The sequence below is a fragment of the Lathyrus oleraceus genome, chromosome 3 (assembly GCF_024323335.1).
Source record: "Lathyrus oleraceus cultivar Zhongwan6 chromosome 3, CAAS_Psat_ZW6_1.0, whole genome shotgun sequence".
Lineage (NCBI taxonomy): Eukaryota > Viridiplantae > Streptophyta > Magnoliopsida > Fabales > Fabaceae > Lathyrus > Lathyrus oleraceus.
The window spans coordinates 262,601,926-262,608,695 of NC_066581.1; the positions used below are offsets into that span (position 1 = coordinate 262,601,926).

General features: G+C 39.1%; 1 non-coding gene across 1 annotated transcript; it reads left to right on the top strand.

Annotated features, from left to right (window-relative positions):
* Positions 1-5,755: 5,755 nt before the first annotated feature.
* LOC127133184 (small nucleolar RNA R71) lies at positions 5,756-5,862 on the top strand. Its single transcript, XR_007807176.1, has one exon. It is a non-coding gene; the product is annotated as a small nucleolar RNA R71 (small nucleolar RNA).
* Positions 5,863-6,770: the final 908 nt, after the last annotated feature.

Sequence of the window (6,770 nt, forward strand, 5' to 3'; positions counted from 1 at the left end):
TCATAGTCGCAATGCCACAAAAAGGGCTTAGGTCAAGCATAGGTTGCCGTAATCCGATAGCATTACCAATCATGGTTATCAATCCACCTATTTGAATTGGTGCTCGTTCATCTTGGATAAGGCGGTCAAAGTTCGCCAACATAAAAGTGGCACCATTCACAGGACGGTTCTGGGAAGCACAAAACATGATGAAGAGTTCATCACGTGATACTGTAGTAATATTTGACTTCTTCCCAAAAAGGGTGTGGGCCAGGATCCTATGGAAATAACGAAAGGCCGGGTTATATATGTTTCTAGAGAGAAACTCATGTTCCTCGGGGTCGTCATTTTCGGTCAAGCTTCCCCAAAAATGTTCAAGTTCTCTATATTCAAAAAGGTCCTCTTGGCTCACTGTGAATGTACCAAAAGAGGTAGGGAAACCTAAAAGGTTGGTAAAATCTTGAATGTTAAATTGATACTCCATGTTGAACATTCTAAACTGAATGAAACCTCTGCTTATTCCTTTTCCATGGCTGGGTAGATAGATCAGAGAACTAAGGAATTCTAGAGTCAGTCTCCGGTAAGTGACAAATTGTCTTCGGATAGGAGTGGTTTCCCACCCTATTTGACTCAGCAAATACAAGACACTCTCTCTTAGTCCAAGGGCAGTCATTGCCCAATCATCAGCATACAAACTAGGTAGCATCTCTCTCTCTGCTAGTTCCTCAAACTTTTGTTTATGAGCTTTCCCTCTGAATTTGATACCCATACGATCAATTTGTCCCATCAGGTTAGTGTTATCTAGAGAAAAGAAAAACAAGAGTTTTAGTCAGGATTTGGCCAAATGCCGAAAGAAGAAAAGAATAAAATTTTTATAAGTTAAAATAAATTAAGAATGAATACTAAATAGAATTTGAAAGAATAATTAAAGAAGAAATAAAAATAAAAATAAAGAATATTTGTGGGTTGTCTCCCACGAAGCGCTTTGTTTAATGTCGCAAGCTCGACATAAAAACTATCAAATATAATCTATAACTTTTGAAGGCATTACGTCTAAATGCAGGACTTGCGAATCTTCATTGTTCTCTGCATAGTGGTAATGTTTTAGACGCTGCCCGTTTACGATAAATGGTTCCATAGATTTGCCTTTAATTTCCACAGCTCCACTTGGAAAGACATTGGTGATTTGGAAAGGGCCTGACCATCTAGATCGTAGTTTTCCTGGGAATAACTTAAGTCTAGAGTTGAACAAAAGGACTATATCGCCTTGTTTGAAGATTTTTCTGGATATACGTTTATCATGCCATTTTTTCGTTCTTTCTTTGTAGATTCTGGCATTTTCGTAGGCGTCTTGTCGAAGTTCCTCTAATTCGTTTATGTCAAGAATTCGCTTTTCACCAGCGGCCTTATAGTTTAAATTTAGATTTTTGATAGCCCAGTAGGCCTTATGTTCTAATTCTACCGGGAGGTGGCAAGATTTTCCATAAATAAGCTTAAATGGGGTTGTCCCTATGGGAGTTTTGTAAGCGGTTCGATATGCCCATAAAGCTTCTGGTAGCTTCAATGACCAGTCTTTCCTTGAGGTGGCGACTGTTTTTTCTAATATTTGTTTGATTTCTCTGTTAGACACCTCCACTTGTCCACTGGTTTGAGGATGGTAAGGTGTTGCTACTCTATGTCTTACACCATACTTAAACAGTAGTTTTTCGAGTATCTTAGATATAAAATGTGATCCGCCATCACTGACTACTATTCTTGGGACCCCAAATCTTGGAAATATTATATTCTTAAAGAGTCTAGTTACTACTCGTGTGTCGTTTGTTGGAGCAGCTATAGCTTCAATCCATTTTGATACGTAGTCAACCGCTATGAGTATGTACTTGTTATCGAAAGAAGGTGGAAAAGGTCCCATGAAATCTATCCCCACACGTCGAAAATCTCTACTTCCAAAGTGCCCTTTTGTGGCATCTCGTCACGTCTAGATATGTTTCCTGTGCGTTGACATCTATCACATTTCTTGATAGCCGCATGCACATCCTTCCATATGTTTGGCCAATAAAGACCGGCTTGTAGGATTTTGGAGCAGGTCTTGGATGTACTTGCATGTCCACCATAAGGAGCGGAGTGACAGTGTTGGATTATATTTTCTATTTCTTCTTCAGGTATACACCGACGGAAAATACCATCGGGGCCTCTTTTGAAAAGTAAAGGGTCATCCCAGTAATAATGTTTTATGTCATGGAAGAATCGTTTCTTTTGTTGGTAAGATAAATTAGGTGGAACTATTTCGGCAGCTAAATAATTTACGAAGTCAGCGTACCATGGTGTAACACATATAGCTAAGGTGGTCTCTACCTGTTTATCAACTTTATTTTCTTCCAAAGTAGCTATAAGTTTATCGTACGAGAAATCATCGTTGATTGATGTTCTTTCCGGTTCCAGATTTTCTAGTCTAGAGAGGTGATCCGCTACTACGTTTTCAGTTCCTTTCTTATCTTTGATTTCCAAATCGAATTCTTGTAGCAACAAGATCCACCTTAGGAGTCTAGGTTTAGCATCCTTTTTTGTTAAGAGGTACTTAATGGCGGCGTGGTCAGTGTAAACGGTTATTTTAGCTCCAACCAAGTAAGAACGAAATTTATCTAGTGCAAATACTACTGCTAAGAGTTCTTTCTCGGTTGTGGCGTAATTCATTTGTGCTTCATCTAGGGTTCTACTTGCGTAATATATGACGTGAAGCTTTTTATCCTTTCGTTGTCCTAAAACAGCACCTACGGCGTAGTCACTTGCGTCACACATTATTTCGAATGGTTCATTCCAATCCGGAGTCTGCATTATGGGCGCGGAGATCAATGCTTGTTTAAGCATTTGAAATGCTTCTAAACATTTATTGTCAAAGATGAATTCAGCATCTTTCATTAATAATCTGGTTAAAGGTTTAGTTATTTTAGAGAAGTCTTTAATGAATCGTCGATAAAAACCGACGTGTCCTAAGAAGCTTCGTACTTCTGTCGCAGTTTTCGGAGGTTGAAGGTTTTCGATTACTTCTATTTTGGCTTTGTCTACTTCAATTCCTCTATTTGATATGATGTGTCCTAAAACAATTCCTTCTTGTACCATAAAGTGACATTTTTCCCAATTAAGTACTAGGTTTACTTTTACACATCGCTCTAGAACTCTCTCTAGGTTTCCAAGACATTCTTCAAAGCTTTGTCCGCATACGGAAAAATCGTCCATAAATACTTCCATGATATTTTCGAGAAAATCGGCGAATATTGCCATCATGCACCTTTGGAAGGTTGCGGGAGCATTGCCCAAGCCGAACGACATTCGTCGATAAGCGAAGGTACCAAAAGGACATGTGAATGTTGTCTTTTCTTGGTCATCAGGGTGAATTGGTATTTGAAAGAAGCCTGAATAACCGTCTAGATAGCAGAAATGAGAATGTTTTGCTAATCGTTCTAACATCTGGTCTATGAATGGTAAAGGGAAATGATCTTTTCGGGTTGCTTTGTTTAGTTTCCTATAGTCAATGCACATTCTCCATTCCGATTCGATTTGTTTGGTTATAGTTTCTCCTTTTTCATTTTTGATAACTGTTATACCTCCTTTCTTTGGTACTACGTGTACATGACTAACCCATTTGCTATCAGATATAGGATATATGATACCTGCCTCTAATAACTTTGTTACTTCCTTCTTCACTACCTCACTCAGGATCGGGTTTAGTCTCCTCTGATGTTCCCTAGAGGTTTTACAGTCTTCTTCTAGCATGATGCGGTGCATACAAATAGAAGGACTTATCCCTTTAAGATCGGTGATGTTGTATCCTAGTGCGGTTGGATATTTTCTTAAGATATGCAGGAGTTTTTCGGTTTCGAGTTTTCCTAGGTCTGCATTAACTATTACTGGTCGTTCAAGTTCTAAGTCTAGGAATTCATATCTCAGATTTTTGGGAAGTGTTTTCAGGTCGAGGGTTGGTTTCTTAAGGCATTGTGTAGGATCCGGTGTTATTGCTAAACATTGGTTAAGTTTGTCTTCTACACGATAGTCAGGCAATTTGTCATTTTCTAACTATGTTTCTTTTATGCATTCATCGATGATATCCATGAAGTAACATGTGTCTTCTATTGCAGGTGCTTTCAAAAATTGGGAGAGAATGAACTCAATTTTCTCTTCTCCTACTTCGAAAGTGAGTCGTCCTCGTTTTACGTCTATGATAGCACCGGCGGTTGCTAAGAATGGTCTTCCCAATATAATGGGTGTAACTTCATCTTCTCTAATGTCCATAATTATAAAATCGGTTGGAATGTAGAATTGTCCTATGCGCACGGGAACGTTTTCAAGAATTCCTACAGGATATCTAACAGAACGATCTGCTAATTGCACAGACATTTTAGTTGGTCTTAATTCTCCCATTTCCAGTTTCTTGCATATGGATAAGGGCATAACACTGATACCGGCTCCTAAATCGCATAAGGCTTTATCTATGACAAATTTTCCTATGTGACAGGGTATAGAGAAACTACCAGGATCTTTAAGTTTAGGAGGCATATTCTGGATTATGGCGCTACATTCAGCAGTGAGTGTAACGGTTTCGCTCTCTTCAAGTTTCCTCTTATTAGAAAGAATTTCTTTTAGGAACTTAGCATATGAGGGAATCTGCGTAATAGCTTCTGTAAACGGAATTGTGACGTTTAATTGTTTCAGTAAGTCAACAAATTTTTTTAAATTGGCCCGCATCTTTGGTTTTAATAAGCCTTTGAGGGTAAGGGATAGGTGGTTTATAAGGTGGTGGAGGTACATAAGGTTCTTTCTTTCTACGGTTTCCTTATTACTCTCTTCCTTTTCCTTAGGTTTACTTTCTTCCTCAGTTGACTTTTTAGAGTTTCGATTTTCCATCCTTGGATCAGACGGTCCTTCTACTTCTGTTCCACTTCTTAATATGATTGCATGAGCGTGGCTTTTCGGGTTAGGTTGGGGCTGTCCAGGAAATGTACCAGTTGGGGCAGCAGTAGGCGCTTGTTGTTGAGCTACTTGTGAGATTTGTGTTTCCAGCATTTTGTTATGGGTAGCCAGGGCATCTACTTTACTTGCTAGTTGTTTAATTTGTTCGCTAGTGTGTACATTCTGGTTTAAGAAATCTTTATTGGTTTGCTGTTGAGAAGCTATGAAGTTTTCCATCATTATTTCCAAGTTGGATTTCCTAGGAACGTTATTGTTAGGTGTAGATGGGATCGGCTTTTGATATCCCGGAGGTATAGCTGGGGCTTGATTGGGAGCTTGTCCTGGTGCGTATAAAGCATTATTACTCTTATATGAAAAATTAGGATGGTTCTTCCAGTTAGAGTTATAGGTATGCGAGTAGGGATTTCCTTGAGCATAGTTCACTTGCTCTGCTTGGATTCCTGTTAGGAGTTGACAATCTGCAGGGGTGTGACCTTGGATTCCACAGACTTCGCAATTCTGAGTTGCGGCAACCACGGTGGCTGGAGGTGATACATTCAAACTTTCAATTTTCTGGGCAAGAGCTTCCACTTTTGCATTCACATGATCAAGGCTACCTATCTCGTACATGCCACTTTTTGTTTGAGGTTTTTCTACCATTGTTCGGTCGCTTCCCCACTGATAATGGTTTTGGGCCATGCTTTCGATAAGTTGATAAGCATCGACATAAGGTTTATCAATAAGCGCACTACCTGCGGCGGCGTCTATTGTTAATCTTGTGTTGTACAGGAGACCATTATAGAAGGTATGAATTACTAACCAGTCCTCTAAACCATGGTGTGGACAAAGTCTCATCATGTCTTTGTATCTTTCCCATGCTTCGAAAAGAGACTCGTTATCTTTCTGTTTAAATCCATTTATCTGGGCTCTCAACATAGTTGTTTTGCTTGGAGGAAAATATCGGGCAAGAAAGACTTTCTTCAACTCATTCCATGTTGTGACTGAGTTGGAAGGAAGAGACTGAAGCCATCTTCTAGCTTTATCTCTTAACGAGAAAGGAAAAAGACGAAGTCGAATTGCCTCTGAAGTGACACCATTAGCTTTAACAATATCAGCGTATTGGACAAATACGGATAAATGAAGGTTTGGATCCTCGGTAGGATTTCCAGAGAATTGATTCTGTTGCACTGCCTGTAGCAGCGAAGGCTTAAGTTCGAAGTTGTTTGCTTCGATTGCGGGTGGAGAAATACTCGAATGCGGCTCATCTTGCGATGGAGCGGCGTAATCTCGAAGAGCACGAGCTGGTTCTGCCATCCGATTCTTGATCGCAACTTTATGAGTCGAATGGGGTACTAACTGCAAGTGCACAGTTCTATCGCGTAGTTTTAAAAGATATCGATCCCACAGGGACTTATGAATCGATATACCGTTTTCTAAGGTTACTTCGTAAAGCTAAGGCGGATGATACTTTGATTGTTCGGGGGAAAAGTAAAACTAAAACTAGATCTAAATTAAATATCAATTAAGCGGATATCGGTATGTAGTTCGTCGTAATTAGGGAATCAAATCTTCGTTGGTTTCTCGGTTTTAAAATAAATCTTTTCAGTAGACACTATTGATTAAAAGCCTTTTCTCAAACTCTCGCTCTGTTGAATAGACCATGACTTTATATTAACGTAGCTGTCACTTATTAGTTAAGTCCAAAATCACCTTTTGAAAACAATAGAATCTATAGAAACTCTTTTTATTAAAATAATAACCGTTTAAACACCCTCGTCTCAAACTCTCGCTCTGTTGACTTAGATTATATAATTAAACCTAAATGCTTAACTCTCGTCCTCACA